The sequence below is a fragment of the Macrotis lagotis genome, chromosome 6 (assembly GCF_037893015.1).
Source record: "Macrotis lagotis isolate mMagLag1 chromosome 6, bilby.v1.9.chrom.fasta, whole genome shotgun sequence".
NCBI lineage: Eukaryota > Metazoa > Chordata > Mammalia > Peramelemorphia > Peramelidae > Macrotis > Macrotis lagotis.
The window spans coordinates 120,641,963-120,666,173 of NC_133663.1; the positions used below are offsets into that span (position 1 = coordinate 120,641,963).

At 41.8% G+C, this 24,211-nt stretch overlaps 2 long non-coding RNA genes across 2 annotated transcripts in view; one reads left to right on the forward strand and one right to left on the reverse strand.

Moving 5' to 3' along the window:
• Positions 1 to 1,358: 1,358 nt before the first annotated feature.
• Positions 1,359 to 22,414, reverse strand: LOC141491153 (uncharacterized). The gene is made up of 4 exons (XR_012469485.1): positions 22,315 to 22,414; positions 17,476 to 17,574; positions 7,521 to 7,662; positions 1,359 to 1,690 (listed from the first exon to the last, which is right to left on the reverse strand). It is a non-coding gene; the product is annotated as an uncharacterized LOC141491153 (long non-coding RNA).
• Positions 14,290 to 24,211, forward strand: part of LOC141491154 (uncharacterized) — a 38,520-nt gene continuing 28,598 nt past the window's right edge. The window contains exons 1-2 of the long non-coding RNA XR_012469486.1: positions 14,290 to 14,526; positions 16,433 to 17,822. This is a non-coding gene — a long non-coding RNA (uncharacterized LOC141491154). The remainder of the gene's footprint in view (positions 14,527 to 16,432; positions 17,823 to 24,211) is intronic.

Below are 24,211 nucleotides of genomic sequence, written 5' to 3' on the forward strand. Positions count from 1 at the left end.
ACTATTTTTTTTCTAGCTTGGTAAAGTAGTTATTTGGTAGTTTGGTATGGCACTGAATAAGTAATTTAATTTGGTCAGAATTGTCATTTTTATTATCTTAGCTTGACCTAACCATGAGCATTTGAAATTTTTCCAATTATTTAGATCTGACTTTATTTGGGTGGGTAGCTGCTTTGTCCTTTGTGGATATCTGAAGTAACTGGAAGGAGATAGATCATCAACTCCCTCAAAGCCCAGGAGTTAACTAGATTTTGGGGTCATGGCTCTAACCCTTTTCTCAGAGTGACTCCACAAAGTCTTCTAGGAGGCAACATCTTAACTTGTTTGACTTCCTCTAGCTATCTCAGCCCTGAAAACCTCAGACTGATGGATTTTCCCTAGACTACTGTGGCTTTTCCCTTCTTCCTGAGTAAAAAGACTAGGTCTTACATTCCCATAGAAACATGGTTTCTGTCTGAATAATGCAGAACCTTATTCACTGTGAGCAATTTGTCACATTAGAAGATGAGAGGGGGGCAGCTAGGTGTAGCAGTGGATAGAGCACTGGCCCTGGAGCCAGGAGGATTTGAGTTCAAATTTAACCTCAGATATGTAATAATTATCTAGCTGTGTGACTTTGGGCAACTCACTTAACCCCATTGCCTTAAATAAATAAAATAAAGGAAAGGAAGATACCCAGACTTTTATTATTTACCCTGTCTTAAAGTGCTTGTTGACCCTTTCAGAGGAGAAAAAAAGTTTTAATCTGTTTAATTTGTAATAATTTGTAGCAAAATCCAGAGCAGTTTTAAAATCCCAGAAAGCACACAAATTCCTTCATCTTTCAGTAAACTTCATTTCTTGTTTACCCCAATTCCCAGCAGTAACACAGCCCCAACCCTGTAGCAGAACAGGAGGTAAACCTTACACCCAGGAAAGGACAATGGAGAGGACTCATGCCAGCCCCATTCAACAGGGAAGTCTGTCCTCCAGAGAAAGCAAGCAGCTAAAAGCTGAAGCCCCGGGAAAGCCAGCAAGCAGGAAGACCCATGGTCTCAGCACAAAAACTTATGACAATGCAGGACCAGAGCTTTTACCTGCACTCAGAGCCCACCAGTTCCTTATCTGGATGTAGGTAGCATTTTCCTTCATGTGTACTTCACTTCACACATTTTGTTACTGAGTAGAGCTGAGCCATATTTAGGAGTTCATCACACAAAGCTGCTGATACTATTTACAATGGTTTTCTGGTTCTTATCATTTCATTTTGCATCAGTTCATCCAAGACTTGCTGAAGTCTACCTGTTCATTTCTTATTACCAATTAGTATTGCATTGCATTTATAAACCACAACTTGTTTAGTCATGACCATCCTCTCAGTTGTCAACATTTTCACACCACACAAAGGATTGCTATATTTTTTCACATGAGGATCCTTTCCCCTCTTTTATTATCTCTTTGGCATATAGATCTAGTAGTGGTATTGTTGGATCAAGGAATATACAAAGGTTTAAAGTCCTTTGGGCTTTGTTCCAAATTGCTCTGACCTTATACCTCTTCTGACCCAGGCAGAGTCTCCTCCTGTCTGTCTACAAGCTGCCTTCCTGCTCCTCCAATAGCTCTGAGAACGCTTTCCAGTAGTTCAGAGGGAAAAATGGGAGATCTTCGGAAGGTTTTCTTCCAATTTTCATAATCTTGGCACCAGAACATTCTTCAAAATTAGAGAAAGTTCAAGATAAGCTTTCATGGGGCAACAGAGCTCAAGAAATAAGAGGAAGGGAAAAGAGGGTGTGGACACAAGGAAAGAGCCTCAAGGACAAAGGGTGAGAGAGGGGAAAGTGCTTCTGTTCTGTCCTCACCAAGCACCTCTCTGGAGCCCAGAGGGAAAGGCACAGGGCACAGGCATTGGAGGGGTTTTCATCTCCCTTTCCCATCAGTCTGGGTCACTGTGAGCAGCATCACCTGGCAGTGATAATTGGGTGCTCAGGGAGATTGTGGTCCCCGAACTTGGAGCCAGAGAAGTGGAGAGGGATCATGAAGACAGGCAATTTTATCATCAGACATCACCATAGGATCCTGATCATGTTTCTTCTGGTACTACTTCAGGGAAGATGTTGTTTAAAGTGACTATTCCAGGATGGGATTGGATCCTTTATCTTTCATTGTTCACCTTGGATTTTTCATCTTTCCTACAGCTTTCCCCATTCCCCAGCTTCTAGTTTCTAACTACCTGACCTTGCCCATTAATCAAACTTACAACAGTCCCAGGATGTCACAGGAATCCTGTGAGAGAGAATCCCATGTTTTATAGAAGCTTCTATAATACCTTCTCCTCCTCCCTAATGGAATTCCTGTCAGAAGTGAGACATTTGACTCATGGTGAAAGACTTTAATATTTATTCTGATTATCTTTATGAAAGAATATATAATTGGATTGACAGCTGATAAAATTTTATGGTTGTGCAATTCCTACAAAGTGCTCCACTATTTTCTCACTTCAGAACGGGTTTCTGACTTCCCACTTAAAAGTGAATTGTCTTACAGAATACTTGTGTGCCTAGTTGGTGTTTGACTTCTCCAGCCTTCATATGTTCTTGCAAAAATTAATCATCCTCTCTGATGGTTCCAAACTCAATATTTCTAAGAAAGCCATTTCTCTTTCAAACTTTCTCTTTCAGGCCCTAATTCCTCTTAAATCAAATCATTTCTTCAATCCTGGAAAATGGAAGTGCAAAATAAGCCAGATCTTCACTGAATGAGGTTGGGGACTTCAGATCAACACTTAGTGGGAGTGGCACACAGGTGGAGTCAAGATTGAGCCAGGAGGGAATTTAAGTTAATCAGGTTATGGAGTTAAGCGGCTTGCCCAAGGCCACACAGCTAGGTAGTCCAAGGGTGGATGTGAACCTAGGTACTCCTGACTTCAGGGCCAGTGCTCTATCTACCATGCCACCCAGCTACCTCCAAAAGTTCATTCTTGAGATGAGTTTGAATATAAGTAGTCATTAAGTGCAGTTATTTGTGTTGGCAGCTAGTGTTATTCCAACAACACATGTAATTTTAAATAATTGGGTGGTAATCCCCTGCCTCTAGGGACCCCCAGTCCAGCTGCAGAAGCAGCCAGATTAGAATGATGGGCCAAGATGTGGAGTGCAGACTCTCCACTCAGGAGCAGGTTGGTCCAGGTGGTGGTGAAAGCTGGCTGCAGGGTTCCAGAAAGTCCTGCTAGAAGTGACCTCAAGCTGGGCCTTGAAAAGGGGGCTGGTTTGGAGGAGATGCAGGGACAAAGGATCAGGAACCTATCTTGAACTAATAAAGACACTCCTGCTTCCAGCCAGGAGGAAGACAAGCCAAGAGGGGCTGAGGTGATCAAAGTGGGAGGCTGCCCTGGGACCCTGGCTGCTGCTGCCATTCCAGTGAAAAGATCTTCTAGAACAGCAACCCAGCACAGGAGGGGAAAGAGGCTGAGGAGTCCATATCATCTGGGCATCAGGAGCACTGGTGGGATGTCACCAAAAATTCAGCTCCTCCATTCCCTTTCTGTGCCTGAGATAAATAGGACCCTGAACTTTGCTCTCAAGGTGGTTCAAAACATTCTTGCTTGGGGCAGTTAGGTGGTGCAGTGAATAGAGCACCGGCTTGGAGTCAGGAGTACATGGGTTCAAATCCACTCTCACTTAATTACCTAGCTGTGTGGCCTTGGGCAAGCCACTTAACCCCATTGCCTTGAAAAATCTAAAAAAAAAACCAAACAAAACATTCTTGCTTATTCCCCCCTTCCCCGAGATGGGGGGGGGCAGGGAGAGGGGAGACCTGAGAGGGAGCTGGGCCCACATGAGACAGGTCAGACAGATACCTGGAACTGGACTAAAGATGGAACATCTCTAGCTGAGTAGGAACTCCTCCAATGACCTCAAGAATCTCCCCCTTTGAAGGGTGGCAAGCCCAGAGGTCATAGTCTCCCAGTTTGGGGAAGGGACCAGGCATGTTTTGGCAGTATCATAGATGTTCAAGACTCACCCTAGAGCTGACTTCAAGAATCCAAGGGCTGTATATGGGGGACAGATCTGGGAGGGCAGAGCCCAGGCACTGTATTTGTGTTTGGGGAGTTGGAGATCAGAGTTGTCCATTATGGTTGGCTAGAAGGAACACCTGCCTCCCTCAGGCCCCATGTGAGGAGATGCTGGGATGCCCCTCCTTGGAGGTCTTGAATAACTAGTCTAAGTGAGGGTTAAGAAGGGTCAGGGAGGGTCAGGATGGGGGAAGGGTTGATGGATTTGAGGGCTCAATCTTCTGAGTCCCAGGTCAACTGCCAGGGATGGGGAACTCATGTCTCCTGTTGCACTCTGGTAGTATTTCTAAGGAGGCATGGGTAGCCCCAAGTCCTTTTTTCAGCATGCTAAACTCCTGATGGGGAATTTCCTTCTGTCAAGGAAGTGTAGTTTTTCTGCACCCTCCCCATGTGCAATATGGGGACAATACTAAGGTTTTGGGGGAATCCCACCAGTGTGTCTATGATTCTTCTCACTGGGGCAGCCCAGTATGGTGCTGGGGGCAGGTTGTCAGAGACAATTAGAGCCAGTTCAATTGGTAGGGGGTAGAGGGAAATAAGTCCAAAGAAAGGCATGTGCCCTGCAAAAGGGGGAAACTAAAGTGTACCCTCATTGGTCCCCAGGGGCCATTGCGTCCTCTCCTAAAAGATGAAGCTTATCTCAAGCTACGAGCTTGGGGGGCTCTGAAGGGATTGTGGTTTGTTTTGGAAACCATTGGTGTCACCCCCATCCTTCCTGTCAAGACTTAAGGCACCCCACTCTGGGGTCAAGAGGAGGAGTTGTCAGTAATTCAATCCAGTCCAGAACATTTGGAATCTTTTGGGATATTCCCTCCTTATCCAACAAAAGGAACAACCTTTTCAGTCTTGGATCTTTTATCAGGGTTGGTCAATTATAAAAGGGATCACAGCACAGGAAACTAGATGGAAAATGGTATCCAAGCATTATCCTCTTTTCTGCCTTCCCCTTCCTCAGCAGGACCATCCAGCACCAGGAACAGTTCCAGGCCCAGCTCATCCTTCCTCCCAGGGGAGGTGTCCTGGACTGGAAGCAGTTTTCTTCTCAAGACTGGTTCCCCAGGGCTTAGGGAGATGTCACAAGCTCAGTCCAAGGAGTTGGGGAGTTTACAGTTTGAAGGACTGAACTGACAGGGAATTGGGAGAGATGGGTGGGAGGCACTTGTTACCCCAGGATATTTAGGGAAACAGTGAGAATGTGCTCATGTATGTCTAGTTAGGGGCCCAGAAAGTCACTGTGGCTCAGGTTCCTGTCCAGTCAGACCCCAGCAGCAAAGAGCCTAAATTAAAATGAAGTTGCTTCTGTTGGTGGCATAATGATAGGAGGCCTGGTCATTCACCAACACCCTTGGGGACTCTGGTCCCTTTACTAGATGCCCCCACAGACTGCACTGTCTGAGGCAGCATTGAGGACCCTCTGGCCACCATGTTAGGGAGTCCAAAGGTCTCAGCTCTATGTGGCATGAATCACCAGCCTGGCTACTGGGCCCCAGCATCCTCTACAAGGCAGACAGATGACTAGCTGGTGACTAGGGATTGGGGAGTGGGGAGGGGAAACATTCCTCTTGTTTCTTAAGGTTCATTGAAAAGGTGCCATCTGGGCCCATGCCCAGAGACTATTGTCACTTCCTGCTTACAGATAAGAAAAATCAATCTTGGAAAGTGCTTTCAGGATTCTAACCTAGGGCTCTCCTGTCAGTCAATCAAGCAACATGTATTGATTAGGCACCTACTGCAAGCAAGGTACTACATAATACAATGGGAGTGCAAGGGTAATATGGGGGAAAAAATCCCTGCTCTTGCAGAGTCTCCATTACACTGGGGGAAGAGAAGCTACCCATCAAGTAGTACCCAGAGGTACAAAAAAGAATGAATGGAAAGTAATCTCAGAAGTGTGGACAGTGCCACCACCATATTCTCCAGTTCAGGCAGCCGATCAGATGGGACTTGGGGGTCAACCTTCCTTCCCTCCAGAGCCACCATCTTGCATCTGGCCACATTTGACAGCTGAGAAAGGAGAGGATGACAGCCAAAGGACCCATCTCAAGCTCAGATGCAGATGGAACCATATTAACCTGCCAAGACTTGGGTTGAAATAAGGGCTGGACACTCGGGTGGAAGTAACCTACCCTACCCCCTCCAGCCTCATCATTGCTCCATTAGCAGCTCTCTAGTTCCTCCAGGATACCATGCAAATGCTCTGTTGGTCTCCTCTATGGATTCTCCATGGACAGGCAGCTAGAAAAGAAGCCTCCTCATGTCTGCCCTGCCCTTAGACTCTCTCCACCTAGGGGTGTCTGCCTCCCAATAGAATGGGACCTCCCCCTCATAACCACCCTCCATCCATTCATTCCTCCTGATCCACACTGGCCCCATTTGGATATCCCAGCCCAGACTAAAGCAAAGTTTCTTCTGTTCTTCACATATAGACTTCTAGTCCTAATCTCCAGACCTTTGTTAAGTCATAGCCTATATCTACATCTGGAATGTCCCCTCACCTTTGCCCAGTAACCTACTCTCATTTCCTACAAAACTTAGTTCTAGTGCTTCCTTCCCTTCCCAAAGGACTGGTTTTAAAGATGGCTCTACCCAAACATCCTCCTGTTCATTTGGTTTAGATTTTGTATAAGCTTGGGTACAGACTTTTAAGCCAGCAAATATTGGTCAGCCACAGTGTCTCCAGCCCAGATGAGGTTCTTTCATCTGATTTCTGAAGTGGGGGAGATAACTATTTTTTAACCACCGATTGTATGCACTAACTTCTAAAAGAATACCTTTCAAGGCTGCTGGACAATGGACACTCACCTCCAACCCCCAGAAGCTCACCTTCCAGGTACCCATAAATCTCATCTACCCAGAGGTCAATCAAGGAGGGGACAATAGTCTTGGGCAGGGTCTTGAGAAGTTTGAGCATGGTCACCTGATAGCCCTCCCCATTTTGAGGTGTGAAGAAAAGAGATCAGACAGACAACTCGGGTTTCAGCTCTTCTTGAGAGATCCTGGGTCCTTTTGATGGGATAATAGGGGAAGTGGGGCTCCACAGAAAAAGTTTCAGGACCTTAGGGCCCACCCAGACATCCTGAGCTAGGGCTTCTGCCTTTCAGGTCCAGGTTCCTTACCCAGAGGCACCTGCTCTCCAACTCCATATCTGGGCCCTCTTGAAAACAAACCTATTCCACCCTTTCCTTCCTCACTAAATACAAAAACAGTCCACTGCTGTCCAAATGAGCCAGGGATGATAGGAAATGCCACTGAACTCAAGATATTCCTCTGCTAGGATGGTCTGTATTTTGGGATACACCTCCCAACCCCAGAACTTCCTCCTTCCCATTCACCCCCACTACCCATGAACTTTGTTGTTATAAAATCAGGCAGAACCCCTTTCTTTTGGGCACCAAGACATGGGAAGTGAGCCAATGTTCATCCCATCTAGTCAGAGCTACCATTTCCCCAGCAGGCTCAGTCTACTCACCAGGAGTCAGACCTGGAAGAGAAGAAATATCAGCTATCCAGAGGTCAGTCAAGGAGGGGACAATAGTCTTGTACAGGGTTTTGAGAAGTTTGAACATGGCCACTTTATGACCCGCCCCATTGTGAGGGTCTGAGAGAAGCACCTGCAGGTATGAAGGAAGGGAGAGGGGTAGGATTTTTCACTAGAAAGAAGATCAAGTCAAGGTCATGATCAAGGTCAGCCATGGACCATGCAGGGCCAACCCCAGGACCAGGCAGAATGGATAGGAGTGGGGGGGCTCCCTGAATGTGAGTTGTGAGTGCCCAAGGAGATATTATTCACAAACATCTGTCAACATTAACCACAGTGAAAATGTGAAGGCAGTTATGAGGCAAATCAAGTTAGACCAACATATTTCCAAGATAAATTTTGAGATACATTAAAACACAGCATTAAAATAATTGGGGGGGGGGGATGAAAAGTTAAGGCTTTCCCAACTGAAGACAAGGGATGATTTCCATAATCAGTCAATCCCAAGCTTCTATGAGAAGGCATGCACTAATGAAAATGGACTTGTAACAAAACAAACTGTCTGCCCATAAGGGACCTATATCCTAAAGGGAGAAATAACCACTACATATATGAGGAGTACATAAAAAGTCATTAAATATAAGAAAGCTTGGGAGTGAAAGCAATAGTTGAGGGATCAGAACAGTTTTTATGTACAAGATAGTGCCTACAGTAAATGACTCCCACAACTATCTTCTCCTTTCTCCCTCCCTCCATATTTTTTTAAAATTTTTTTTTTATTAGAGATATTTTAGTTTTACAATTTTCCCCCAATCTCACTTCCCTCCCCCATCCCCCAAGGAAAGCAATCAGTCTTTACTTTGTTTCCATGTTGTACCTTGATCCAAATTGGGTGTGATGAGAGAGAAATCATATCCTTAAAGAAGTCTCAGAGGTAACAAGATTAGACAATAAGATATCTTTTTTTTTCTAAATTAAAGGGAATAGTCCTTAAACTTTGTTCAAACTATATGGCTCTTTATCTGGATACTGATGGCACTCTCCTATGCAGACAGCCCAAAATTGTTCCTGATTGTTGCACTGATGGAATGACTGAGTCCTTCAAGGTTGAACATCATCCCCATGTTGCTGTTAGGGTATACAGTGTTTTTCTGGTTCTGCTCATCTCACTCAGTATCAATTCATGGAAATCCCTCCAGGATTCCCTGAAATCCCATCCCTCCTGGTTTCTAATAGAACACAATATTGTTCCAGGACATATACCACAGTTTGCTAAGCCATTCCCCAATTGAAGGATATTTACTTGATTTGCAGTTCTTTGCCACCACAAACAGGGCTGCTATAAATATTTTTGTACAAGTGATGTTTTTACCCCTTTTCCTCATCTCTTCAGGTTATAGACCCAGTAGTGGTATTGCTGGGTCAAAGGGTATGCACATTTTTTTTGCCCTTTGGGTATAGTTCCAAATTTCTCTCCAGAAAGGTTTGGATGAGTTTACAGCTCCACCAACAGTGTAATAGTGTCCCAGATTTCCCACAGCCCTTCCAACAATGATCATTATCCTTTCTGGTCATATTGGCCAATCTGAGAGGTGTGAGGTGGTACCTCAGAGAATCTTTAATTTGCATTTCTCTAATAATGATTTAGAGCAATTTTTCATATGGCTATGGATTGCTTTGATCTCATCTGTTAATTGCCTTTGCATATCCTTTGACCATTTGTCAACTGGGGAATGGCTTTTTGTTTTAAAAATATGACTCAGTTCTTGGTATATTTTAGAAATGAGTCCTTTGTCATAATCATTAGTTGTAAAGATTGTTTCCCAACTTACTACATTTCTTTTGATCTTGGTTACAGTGGTTTTATCTGTGCAAAAGCTTTTTAATTTAATGTAATTGAAATCATCTAGTTGGTTTTTGGTGATGTTCTCCAACTCTTCCTTAGTCATAAACTGCTCCCCTTTCCATAGATCTGACAGGTAAAGTACTCCTTGATCTTCTAATTTGCTTATTTTATTGATTTTTATGTCTAAGTCCTGTAACCATTTGGATCTTATATTGGTAAAGGTTGTTAGGTGTTGGTCTAATCTAAGTTTCTTTCATACTAACTTCCAATTATCCCAGCAGTTTTTTTTAGGTTTTTCAAGGCAATGGGGTTAAGTGGCTTGCCCAAGGCCACATAGCTAGGTAATTATTAAGTGTCTGAGGTTGGATTTGAACCCAGGTACTCTTGACTCCGAGGCCATTGCTCTATTCACTGCGCCACCTAGGCGCCCTTTTCACTGGGCCACCTAGCTGTCCCATCCCAGCAGTTTTTATCAAAGAGCCTCCCTCCCTATCTTCCAGCTAACCCTAATTCTAAATTCACTGTCTATAAATTCATCCCAAGTCCTTTTAGACCTGAAAAATCCCCTCACCAGATGCTATCATCTTCATAAGTTATTGCCCTCTGTCTCTCCTCCTTTTCACAGTCAAAAGTCATCTTCACCTTCTGCTTCTACCTCCTATGCTTTCCTTCCCTTATCAAGCCCATACCATGCAACTTCCAGCTTTGAACCTCAGATGAAAATGTTCTCATCAAGAGAACAAGGATCTCCTCATTGCCAGTTCTATTGACCTTTTTTCAGTTCTCATCTTTCACAGCCTGGCTATAAAATGGCTCTAACAGCAGCAGCACCTGCCTCCCAGGTTGGTTGTGATATTTTGGATTTGATAATTGCAATTGAATTGTAAAACTCATCACAGTGCTTGGATAGCAGGAAGGGCTATAGAAACGTAAGTTTTTTATATTTATCTAAGCATACCAATTCACTTCTGTAGGAACTATGGTGAATTCTAATCATTCTGAAAAATAGTTGGGATGGATTATGGATCTGGGGGCTTGCCCAAGGAAGTCAGAGACAGAAAGATCCCCAAAACACCAGCACATTCACAGCAGCCTTATTTGTAAGTCTGGAGACAAAACAAGCTCCCAAGAATGGTAGATAAATGAAGTGAATGAATGACTCAAGAGGCTCTCCAAATGCACTGGTGCCAGTGAAATATAAGATGTGAAAGAAACAAAGTAGAGTGTAGAAAGCAGAGTCAATGCCAAATAAACCATTTTCTAGGGCATTATTATGTTAAATATAATGTCTATTATGCATATTATATATATATATATATATATATATATATATAGTATGCTATGTTTACAATACAGTAGTATGATGATACATAATGAGGCAAGCATTAAGAGGGCATTAAACTAAGGTCAAATATCTTGGAAAATGGTGTTTTCAAACAGTCCAATCATACCAATCATCTATCTTTTCTTTCTGTTAGTAATATGATGCAGTATCATTGTCACACCAGCAAATGTGGTTTTACTTTGCACTTTTTATGGAAAAGTTCTCTGCTAAGGGTGGAGTGTAATTGTGAGGCAACTGAAGTGTCAAAACAACACAGAATTAATACAAATACATTTTGAAATTTCATTTGTCCTGTCCCAGATCCTCCAAGTCTCATCCAAGGGTTCTGTGAGAACACAGAGGCATTGGCTTCTTGTCTCAGAATTCCCAGAACCACCTTCCTAACACTGTAGCTCAGGTGCCCCCACTCTTGCATTTGCCTTAAGAATCAGTCCATAGGTCCAATTAGATTTTGAGAAAAGAATTGATACAAAATACACATCAACAGGAACAATCACAGTAGCTAAGAAGAATTGGGGAGTTTGTTTGCCTTACAGATAATACCTCACTTAATCCAAAACAACTTCCTGTTAGGTAAACGATTATCTCCATTTTACAGATGAGGAAAATGATGCCGAAGGGGTTGAAGGACCGCACAGCTGATAGTATCTTAAGGAAGAATTATTCTAACACTGTACACCCTTCCCCATTGAACCCCTGGGAGTGACTAGGACTAGATGTTCTCCCCCCAATCCTGGAAGCACTCTCCCACAAAGACACACAAGCCTGGGGTAGGCAAATGGGCACAAAACATGAAAACCAATCCTAAGGGGGAGCACAGTGGTGACCAAAGCAAATGTGGAAAGGCAGCCCCTCCAGGTGCCTCCTTTCTCCTGAGGGGTTTCCCATGCTCTCTGCCAGATGTGGCCTGAGTGATGGATGCCAGGCCTGCTAAGCAGTCTGCTCCTAAACAGGTCCTCTGGGGCATGGAAATGGCAGTCAGACCCAGGCAGATGTCAAGGCAGCCAGGCCCAACTGGGCTGGACTGGGCTTTCCATGGAGCACAGTATCTCTTTTGGAGGGGTGGTCTCCTAGACATCCCAAACTTGCTCTCCAGTGGGAAACTTCTGGCACATAGTAGGAGCTGTCTAACAAGTCTTCACCCCACTTCAACCCTGGCTTGGCTAGTTGTGACTGCTCTCCTCAGCAGGGTTGGAACAGTGTCCAAGCCTAGGTCCCCCTTCTTTGACTCTCTTGGAGCCTCTGCCCTTGGAGAGGCTCCAAGTCTCAGTTCCTAGATTTCTGCTGGACCTTTGGCAAATGGGTGGCCATAGGACAAAGGCCATTTCTGCAAGATAGCTATTTAATCCACAGAACCTTTCTAAGTCCCTCCTAAAATTCTGAAAGCACCCCACCTTTCCCATTCAATGTCTTTTTTTTGTGCCATTACAACACATAAGGGACTGCTGATGGATAGAGTGCCAGATCTGGAGTTCAAATACAGTCCCAGACATTTAACCAGCTTTGAAATGCTGGGTAAGTCACTTCACCCTGTTTGTCTTCACACTATTAAATATTAGAGCCGGAGAGTGCCAGACCTGGAGTTCAAATTCAGCTTCAGACATTTAACCAGTTTTGGAATACTGGGTAAATCACTTCACCCTGTTTGTCTTCACCCTGTTAAATGAGCTGGAGAGTGCCAGACCTGGAGTTCAAATTCAGCTTCAGACATTTAACCAGCTTTAGAATACTGAGTAAGTCATTAAGTCACCATTTGTCTTCACCCTGTTAAATGAGCTAGAGAAGCCCATGGGAAATGACTCCAGGATTTTTGACAAGTAAACCCAAAATGGGGTCATGAAGAGTTGGACATAAATAATTGAATAAGCATCAACAAGAAAAATACATCCATCCATCCTTGCATGTGAAAGGAAGTTCAGGGAAGGTTGAGCCCTTAAGGTCATCCCAATCAAGCTAAGAGAGAAGTCATTATTAGTTTTATAATTATTAATTTTGAGTTAGCAAAAGATACAGGACAGGGAATTAGAATCCAGTTGGGAAAGAAGATATAGAAAGGAGATTAAGAGGACAGGGGTAACTCTCCACTTTGCTTTTGTAGGCCCTGAGTCCCCAACTTCCCTAGAAGGGGTGAATACTTGCCCCCTCACCCCCCAGTACCAACCTAGTGAGGCTTGTAGTCAAGTCCTGCAATCAAGTCCTGCTCCTCATCCTTGGCTTCACATTCACTCGACTTCTCTCCCCAGGAAATGACTAAAACATATCCCCATAGTCAGGAATGCCTTACAGTCATGGTTGGACACAGCAGCTTTCTGAGGTCTCTTCCATTTCTTCCATGGTTTCATGAAGTCATTATTAGGCATAACCATGCCCCTTCCACCAAGTAAAACCACCTGCTTTAGGCAGATCCATGTCTTCTTCTTCCTCTGTTCAGGTCTACTTTCAAGCCCTTATGGTCATTCCTCTCCAGTCCACATTCCTGGTTCTGCTTCTACACCATCTCTGCCCTTCAGGTCACAGAAGCTCCTTCCCCTGGAAAATCATGGGAAGCATCTTTTGCCCCCTATTGGCCAGTCCCTTCCACAGCATCCATTTCAAACAGATTGAAGGAGGCCCTGCTTTTTCCACCCCACAGAAAAGGATAACTTGCCTTCTCTGTTTTTTTTTTTTTTTTTTGGTCCTAGCACAGTTAGGTACTGGCATGGCACCTTGTAAGGGCTTCAGGAATGCTGTTTGACTTGGCAATGGTTGCCACCATTCCCTCTCACTGGCTCCAATTTTACAATCCTATCCAAGACAAAGGTGGGTAATCTGGTCCCTGATTAGTCATTCCCAAAGAACCTTCCTGTGACTTTCACTTTATTCTAATCTCCCAGGTATAAGTGAGCACTTAGAACTCTTCCAAGGTGGGAACAACTGCCTCCAGAGATCACCCCAAGTTCTTCAGAGCTCAAGAAATCAAAACTGTTTAGGCTATGGTAGACTGAACTCTTCTTTGGAAGTCTGGAAGCCAAGGCTGTGAAATCCCTCTTGAGCGTGGTGGTGAGGATTCCTGAAAGACCTACTGCCTGAGACTTCTTTCTACTCTAAGAGTATTGAATCTATGATATAACAATGTGGGCCCAAGCCACTATATGACTTAGGAATAGGATAACATTTAGCAGCTTTGGGTCATTCCACACATCTTGTCTCCTGCTATATTTGTTCTCACTTCCTTTGTTCTGACTGGCAAATTATGTCCTCCTAGGCTTCATGTCTGAAATCTGGGGAGCCACTATTAGGTACATGATAGAACCTGGTTCAATCATTACTGATTGATATTCCATTGGCACGCATGGTACAGTCAAGGTCATGACTATGGTCAAGGAGCTGTGTCTCTTCCTTCCAATGTACCACTATATCTTTCATAGTCTAGGTTACATACACATTTAGTATTTAATAAAGGCTCATTGACTTCTGACCTCAAGAAAACCTTCCTTGTCCTACCCAAATGGAGCCACCCTGAAGACATCACTCACATTGGTTATCCCATTGACAGAGGTTGTGATGATCCTCACAGTGTCCATGGTTACCTTGTGAATCATCTTCTCTTCCTGATCAGCCAGATGGACCATCTGGGACACAGTACACAATGCTATAACATCATGGAGGGAGAGCTGGATCCAGGAGAGTTAATCTGGTTTTATAGGATCATACAGAGCAAAGGACTTGCTCAAGATATGTTAGAAGCAGCATCTGAACCCAGCTAGCCCTCCTGTCTCCAAGATTAGAATCTTATCCATTAAGGGTGGAAGAAAAGGAAAGGAAAAGTAAATAGAAAAGGAAAAGGAAAAAGGGGGAGTAAAGGAAAGGGGAAAAGAAAGAAGAATGGAAAAGAAAGAGGAAAGGAAAGGAAAAGAAAAGGAGAAAGGGATAAGGGAAAGTAAAAGGGAAAAGGAAGGGAAAGGAAAAAGGCTAAGGAAAAGGGAAATGAAAGGGAGGGGAAAGGGAAGGAAAGGAAAGGGAAGGGAAGGAAAAGGGAAAATGGAAAATAAAGGAATAAGGAAAGGAAGGAAAATTCAATAGACTGAAATTGCGTCACTCCCCTTTTAAATTAAACACACATTTTAAAATCAAATTGATAGTTTTTTCATTTAAAAACAGTATTCAACTCCTTTGATCATTTATCAATTAGATAACTTTTAATCTCATAAATTTGATTCAATTCTCTATATATTTTAGAAATGAGGTCTTTATCAGAACTCCTAATTGTCCTCATAATCTTGGCAGCACTGGTTTAATTAGGGCAAAATCTTTTTAATTTATTTTGCAATTCATAATGCATTCTATTTCTTGTTGATCATAAATTTCTCCCCTTTCCATAGATCTGACAAATAGTGTATTTTTTGATCTATTGATCCATTAATTGGTCTATGGTAATGACCTTTATGTCTAAATCCTGTACCCATTTTGACCTTATCTTGATTTAGGGTGTGAGATGTGAGTCTGCACGTAGTTGTTGCCATACTATTTTCCAGTTTTCCCAATAATTTTTGTCAAATGATGAGTTCTTATTCCAGAAACCAATGTCCTGCAGTTTGTCAAATAGTAGATTACTAGAGTCACTTACTGTTGTTTCTTTTGAACCTGTTCTAATCCACTGGTCCATTACTCTATTTCTTAACCAGAACTGGGCAGTTTTGATGACGGCTGCTTTACAGTATAGTTTTACATCTGGTATAGCTAAGCCACTTTCCTTTACATTTTTTTTTATCAATTCCCTTAATATTCTTGCTTCAGATGATTTTTTTTTACTTTTTTTCCCCTAGTTTGATGCAATAGTTATTTAGTAGCTTGAATGGCAGTGCATATTTTGTTTCAGATAGAAATGCTATTTTTACTATATTAGCTTGACCTAAGCATGAGCAATTGACTTTATTCCAATTCCTTAGATTTGATTTTGTGAGAAAAGTGCTTTCTAATTTTGTTCATATAGTTTCTGGGAGGAAGATTTCCAAATTGTCTACAGTTACTTTAATTTCCCTTTCTCTATCTCTTTTTATTGGACATTGTTGTTCATATATAGAAATGTTGATGAATTTTCTGCACTTATTTGATATCCTGATACTTTGCTGATTTGTTAATTGTTTCAAGTAGTTTTTTACATGATTTTCTAGGGCACACTATACCATTATATCTGCAAAGTGAATGTTTTGCTTTCTCATTGCCAATTCTGATTCCTTCAATTTCTTTTTCTTTTATTGCTTAAGTTAATATTTCTAATACTATATTGAATAGCAATGGTGATAATGGGTATCTTTGTTTCACCCCAATCTGTTGGAAATGCTCCTAGTTTATCCCCGTTACATATATTTTTTGTTGATTGCTTTAGCTAGATACTGCTTATTTTAAGGAAAACTCCATTAATTCATATACACTCTAGCATTTCTAAAAGGAAAGGATGTTTTATTTTGTCAAAAGATTTTCACCATCTAATATCTAGAGATAATCATAAAATTTCTGTTGATTTTGTTATGGATATGTTCAATTATATTGTGTGTTTTGCTAATATTCAGTGAATCCTGCTTAGCAGGTATAAATTCTACCTGATCATGGGTATTATCTTTATTAATAACTTCTAGTCTCTTTGATAAAATTTTATTTAAGATTTTTGCATCAATATTCATTTGGGAGATTAGTTTATACTTTTCTTTCTTTTGGTTCTTTCTGGATTAGGTATCAGTACTATATTGGTGTCATAAAAAGAAGAAAAGCTTGCAAAAGTGATTGGGAAGGATAAATAATAAGAGAAGGAGAAGGAGAAGGAGGATGGACAAAGAGAAATCAAAAGATGAAGAGGAGGAAGAGGAGGAAAAGGGGAGAGAAAGGCAAGAAGAGAGGATGAGGAGGAGTAGGTACTGACTGATGCTAGTCCTGGATAGCCTCCCACTGCAGCTATCACTCTGAAGCCACACAGTGATCAAATACTGATAAAACTGAAGAGGTTATTCATCAAATGCTCATTGGTTATGATGGAATACACACTGTCTTTACAATGCTTTAAGTAAAATAGGATCACCTCACAAAAATGTCTGGACAGCTGAATGTTAAGCAAAGCAGAAGGGAAGGAGTGCAGTGAGGAAGAAGGGAAGATAAAGCCAGGATCTGTCTCAATCAATGACGTCTTCACACTCAGAAACTGCTGCGGTTCTGAAGCCCCAAGTCTAGTTGAAAACAGTCAAGACCATGCCCAGGACATCACCTCTGCATTCTCCCGCCTTTCTATCTACCCCAATTTTTGAGGTCACATGATAGAATACTTAATATCAGGGCCCTGGGTGAACTTTACTCCCAAAGAGATTTTTGTGTAAAATCAAGAGTATAGGTATCAGGTAATCTCCAGAGTGGGTCCCTCTGTGCAGAATTCCCCACTCCATGTTATGTTGACCCATCCTTCAAAATTCATTCACATATCACCTTGGTCATGCAGTCTACCATGATTTCCCCCAGAAAGATATGACCTTTCCATTCTCTGAATGTGGATAGAATCTTGTTGTAACCTTTAGTGTTCTTGTTGTCACTGGGTTCCAATCACTTTTCCATTATTATCTCATTTGGTTCTCACAACAACACTGGGAGGGACATTTTACAAATGAGAAAATGAAGCAAACATAAGATGGATGATGGATGGATGGGTGGGTAGAAAATTCAAGGATAAAGTTCCTCCCCTAAACCTGCCTTTCACTGGGGAACTTTCAGATTATGAAAGGGATACTCACCAATACAGAACACTTGATGTATCCTATCTCCTTTTGCTAGTCTCAAAATGGAGATGGTGGTGGCCAGTGTGATCCTAATGTAGGACATGAACTCCAATACTGTAAAAGGACACAGTTGTGAGTTAGGAAAAATGAACACAAGGAGTTGTCCCCGCTTCCTTGCAAACTCCCAGGGTCTCCAGATCTACCCAATGAAAGCAGCCTGTGACCTGTAGGATTGAGTACTAGTAGAAAGAGAAGGGGGAAAAGAATGTCAGAGAGGGTAGGGGAAATAGAGAGAAGAGGAAGATCCACCTATGGAGAAGACATAGAAGAAGGAAAAGCAGAAACATGAGAAAGGAGAAAAGGTAAAAGAAAATGGAAAAGATGGGGGGTGGAAGGGGTGAAAGGGAAAGTAGTAAGAAGATACATACCATTATCATGGACCATATTGGCTAATGTGATGAGGATATACTCATCAGTCAGGGTCAGGGATTTTAGATGATGCTGCATCTCATATATAACAAAGTTAAAATTGCTTTGGAATAGAGCCACCACAGTGTCAGTGAATATTTCTGCCAGTAAGTAACCCTCAGTCTGCAAAAAAAAGGCTTTAGGCCATCAAAACAGCCAAATCAAAAGTCTTCTCTGCTTGACTCTGCTGCTCCCCTCCTTTCCCTTATGCCCTGTACTTCTCCTCTTTCTCCTCTTCCACTATCCCCTCCTCCTTCCTCTCTTCCTCTTCCCCCTCTTCCCACTCCCTCCTACCTCTTCCCCTTTACTCTTTTATCTTTTCCTCCCACTCTGTACTCCCTTTCCCCTTCCTCCTTTACTCCCCCTCCCCCTCCCTATATTCTTCCTCCCCCCCTTCCCTCCTTCTTCCTCTTTTGACATTATCTTCTTCCTCTCCACAGTCTCTCATGGAGTTCCACACTCTCTTACCAAAACCACTTCTCTCCATGTACTGGTTCTAAAGTCGGTGATCCTAGGTTCAAGCCCCTCCCCCCAAAGTCATATGTGTTACCTTCCCTGATTAGAATGAAAAATCCTTGGGCCAAGATGTATAAATATTATAGGACAATAGAAAATAAGACACCAGAAAGAAAAATATAATGAAATAGAATGCACCATGGTTCCAGAAATGAGACATCATATAGAACCAACCCTCAAGACTCTTCCATGTACATAATAACTTAAGAGAAATAGTGGAAGATGTGAAAAAGATAGAATCAATAAGGGATAAAGAAAGATGACCAGAAGATTCTAGACTTGGTTCAATGGGTGGAACCTTTCAACAAATTGTTTGAGTCACTGAGGAATGGAATTGTTCTACCTTTGGACTAAAAATACACAAACTCAATCAAACCCATAGTTCAAACTTAAGAATCAACATGAGGAGAAGATTTAAGAAGGCTATAAATCAAAGGCTATCAACAGAAGTGTATGCTATGTTTAACTTGTCCACATATACTGTCATCAAAATCTAATTCAAGAAAATAGAGGTAATATGACAAATGACCAGGAAAAAACACATCACATATTTTAAAATACCAATCCAAATTACACATGATTTCTCATTCAACATTAGAACGAAAGTCAGAATGGGAACAGGATACAGTGAAAATCAAGAACAACAGGTCTATGTCCCAAACATATTCATTTAGAAAAATATAGCCTGGATTTATAAGAAAAACAACTAAAGAAAGGAATTGAGACATTCCAAAAGAGGAACTCTTCTGCATCCAGTGTCTTTGATGGACTATAAAATAGAGTAAAAAAAATCATATAATTTTAACTAATCAATGGATGAGTTTTGATCTTTAGTCTGCTGTGAGCAGATCTCATTATTGTCACTTTGATATCCCATTTTCTAAGATGATCATCTGGGAAACAACAGCTGCAAACTGAATTCTGTGAAAGAGAAATTAAAATAAGTGATCTTGGGGACAAGGGAGGTGTAGAATAATGAAAGATAGGATAGCCATGAAAGTTAAACAACTAACTAATATGCATTTACGTTGGGCCAGTCATTGTCCCAAGTCCCAAGGACACAAAGAGAAAGCAAAACCAGTTCCTCAAAGAACTAATATGATAAGGATATACTTACTCATCAGTCGGGGTCAGAGGTTTGAAATGATGCTGCTGCTCATACATAACAAAGTTAAAGCTGTTTTGGGACAGAGCCACCAAGGTGTTACTATCTCTGTCAGGTAAACCCTCAAACTTATGTTCCAACAGGGGAGATATATCCATCAATAGGTACATAAAGAGAAGATGGAAGGAATAAGCAAGGAATAGGTGGGGAATGAAAAGGGTGAGGGATACTAAGGAGAGTCATTACCTCCCCAACTTCCAGACTATCACCAATAGAACCCAATGGAGCAGCAGCAATAGCATCTTGACCATGTGAAATTTTCTAGGAATCATTTGTGTGATGAAAGGAGTCACTGTTGAGACCATAATTCTTTTTTTAGGTTTTTGCAAGGCAAATAGGGTTAAATGGCTTGCCCAAGGCCACACAGCTAGGTAATTATTGAGTGTCTGAGACCGGATTTGAACCCGGGTACTCCTGACTCCAAGGCCGGTGCTTTATCCACTACACCACCTAGCTGCCCCAACTACGCCACCTAGCCACCCCAAGACCATAATTCTTTCTAGAAGTTGGAGAAGACAGAAGAAATCTCAAATCTCTCTCTGAGTGATACTTAGGGAAGTTCATACTCAATGGATCAGGCATGACTCCATAGAACTGAGCCCATGGGAAGCCAGGAAGACATGGGGTATTTTCTTAATGGTAGTGTTGGGGTTGGGTAATAAAGGAGCAAATAGTTCCCATCTTAAGAGGCACAAGACTCTGGTTGGAATTGACCTAGACCCAACCCTACAGCATGGGTATTTCCCAGTCTCAGACATCATTTGATATCCTTTCTTCTCTAGAAGTGCTAACACACCTGTCACATTGAGCCCTGACCAATCATTTTCTTCGACTAGTGGCATTTCCTGTTTTTAAATAATTCTTCCACAGAAATCTCTGGCTTCTTCCCTCTTCACTCTACTCATATGACATTTCTTGTTCCCCAACCTATTACCTATTCCTAACCCCAGTCTTGATATAAGGGTTGGGTTAGATAGACAGTTACCAAGAGACCTCTGCAAACCAGAGATTTTGTAACTGAAACATCATCATAAAGGTAGGAGTGACCAGATGAGGGAAGTGGTTTTCTAGAAAATGTAGGGGATTTGGAATAGTAGAACTGTTGTTTGGTCTATAGTCAGTCTACTTATTGGAAATTCAATCTACAAAGCCACCTGATTACCATATATTGCAGATGTGTCTAGGCATAAAAGATTTTCCAAGTAAAGATTATACAGTGGGGAGCTGTAAGATTCTAGAGTTAAAGGGCCTTCAGAGATCATTTAGCTAAATTTCTCTCATTTTACAGATGAGGAAACTGAGACCCAGAGAGGTGAAGGGATTAGTAGCTTGGGCTGCTTTATCAAAGGTATCCAGGAGAAGAGAGAGAGAGAGAGAGAGAGAGAGAGAGAGAGAGAGAGAGAGAGAGAGAGAGGACTGTCTGTACTCAGATCTCATCTGGAAAACCATGTTCAATTCTAAAAACCATATATCTTTTGAGATATATGGATAAGGAACCCACCATACATGCCAACATTAACACCAATTACCAACGAACTTTAATGGCAGGAAGGAAAACGAAAAAAATTCAAGTTACAATGGCACCACCCTCTCAAACCAATGACCCTACTTCCAGCCTGGCCCTGAATCCATTGTCCAGGCAAGCAACATATGGAGAAAAGTGTCCTTCCAACTACCTCTGCAGGAGCTCTAGCTCCCATCTTTACTAGTCATACCTGGAAAAAACATGGAAAAGGAAGTGGTCATCAACTAAGTCTTTGGGGTTGTCAAATGGTTCAACTTCATAAACAGATCTGACTTTATCAATGGGAATGATATCAAAGAAGAGGTATGATCAACAATTTCAAGATCACTATGTTCTTAGGTCCAGGGACCATTCCCTCTGTCCTGCAGTTGAGCCTTCCCATAGATATCATTGCTTCTGTGCTTGGGGACTTCTTGGGGTCCTGCTCCTATTATTTCCTCAGCTTCCTCTAAATCTTTTCATAGTCAGTGATTTCTCACCTCAGATGCTTTTTACCTGACCCTTCCCCCTCTCTGGGATTGAATTCCCTCATTTGTAAAATGAGAGGCTTGGGAAGATGGTACCTGAGAACCCTTCCATCTCCCAATGAGCTTATGAATATAAGCTGAGCTATGATAATAAAGCAGAGATTAAAGGGAGAGAAAATTCAAGCATGTAATAAGAGTCTGATATGTGCAGATCACTGCTAGGGAGGAAGGGGAAAAATGTAGTCATTATTTTCTACTGAGGGGGAGAGTATCAGCTACACAAGTGTGTAAATACAAAGTAGATTCAAGGATGAAATACAGGAATGAACGGGAGATTAAGGAAGACTCCATATAGGAGGTGGTTCTTCAGCTTTTTTCCAAGATACAGAGATGAGAAGGCAGGAAGAGGCATTCCAGTCATCAAAAATGAACAGTTTGGCAGGAATAATGGTGTGAGCCTGGAAATGATGCAAGAAGATTTTCAATGCCAACAAAAGAACCAGGATAGGCAGCCTGGAAGAAATGGTCCTTAAGCTAGGTCTTGATGACAGATAAATAAGGGCAGGGTATGGGGGACCTTCCTACAGAGGTGTGGGTTACATCAATTACCCCCAGAGCTCTCTTTATGACCTAAATTCAACAACCATATTGCTTCAGATGAAACCTGAATTATGTTTTGTCTAACCCAACCATGCACAGAACCCCAGACTTACTTCTGGTCTAACATAGGACCCAGCCACCTTTTCGGCCTTCCCGATCAATCTGCCTTTTTCAGGTGGTTGTGGCTGTTAAGGTGAGTGTTCTGAAACCTAACTGTATTTGACATCAGGATTCTGAAGGAATGCACTCTCCCCCAGGGTTCAAGGTAAATAACTTCTCTGAGTGGGGCCAAGACAGAAAGAAGAGGGACAGATGGCATGTACCTTCTCTATAGATAAGAGGAAGTGGCAGTAGAGGGTCTAGGCTTCTTTTACTTGAGACATCATTTTCTCCAGGAAAAGAGAGAAAAGAAAGAGGTTATTTTTTTTCAACTGAAACTTTATTTCATTTTTACAATTACATATTTTGAAATTTTTTCAACATGTAACCATATGCATATGTATATTTTTAAGTTACATAATTTTCTTCCACCCTCTCTTCCCAACTGACAGGAGAACCTGTTCTCCTTTCAGAGGCTGGTGAAGATTGTACATACACATTTATCTTTAAAATGTTTAGAACAGTCATTTTTGAGGAATTATGATTAAGGAAAAAGAAAGAAAACCATGAGATAGGAAAGAAAATTATAAGAGATTTTAAAAAAGTGAATGTACAGATTTAGATTTTTTGTTTTGTTTTCTTTTTCTTCTGGATGTAGATAGCATTATCCATAGCAGGTCTTCTAGATTTGTCCCTAGCTCTCTGAATTGCAAGAGGGAGCTATATCCATCAAGGTTGATTAACTCACAATGTTGTTAATGTGTACAATGAGGGGGTATTTTTTAAGAAACAAAAGCCCAATAAAAAATTCCAAGGTCTGAGAAATGCAAAAAAGAAACTTCAGTGATGATACCCCTAATAAACCTAAAGCAACATCTGAGTTGTAAGTCTAAGGGAGGTTAGGATAGATACACCAACCATTTGCACTTAGTCATACATGGAAACCTGAAAAGGACTAAAAAAGTCTAGACTTATTTTATCCCATTTTACAAAGGGGAAACTGAGGCTCACTCCTATGTTTGGATGTAGCTAAATTGGATGCAATCTAGTTGGGCTCATCAAATAGTAATTAGGCATCAGGCCAAAATAGTCGGTCTCTGAAAGCATGAAGTTTGTTTTTGCTGGTGTAGGGGCACCCCACCAAATAGGGGGGGAGAAGACTCAGGAAAGACCTGGAGGTTCTACCCGACCCTGAAGGCAGGTACTAAGGAAAGTAAGGTGAGAATGCACACAGATCCACCTGTGACAGAACAAGGTGATGGGAAATAGAATAGCATTTGAAGCAACAAAACTTTAGTTCAACTCGACTTTTAACAGTGAGACCAATCTATTCCAGATAAGTACTATCATGCACAAATGAAAGTTCTATGCTCCAGCCTAAAGGTAAGTCTATAATACATAGGAGAAAAATAACGCCTTAGAGTCAATGTAGGGAACCAGCAGGAATAGTATGTGACAAAGTGAAGTCCATTCCCCATTGCCCCATGAGAGAGATGAAGCATGTTGGTTTTGGGACCAAGAATCCTTAGATCAATAAGGTGGTATTGTATTACCTACAGGGCTCGAGTTCAAATCTTGACTCTGGTACTTTATTTTTTACCTTAGGAATTCAATTTAGAATTCAATTCAAGGAATTATTTAGAATTTGCACTTATCCATAGATGCTCCTTTCTCTCTATGATGGACTTCTAGTCTGAATTGCAATTATCTTGTATGTACTGACTTAGATAGAAAGTGAGCCCTTTGAAGGCAGCCAGGGATTGCTTTTGCTTGTCCTTTGTCTCCCTAGTAATTGGCCCCAAGTTAGGGATTGTTAGTTGTTGTTTGGTGTAAAGAATATGGGGGAAAGATGTGAGTGAAATAAAGGAACCAAATTTCTTTTATGGAGGGATCTGAGGATTGGATGCTGGA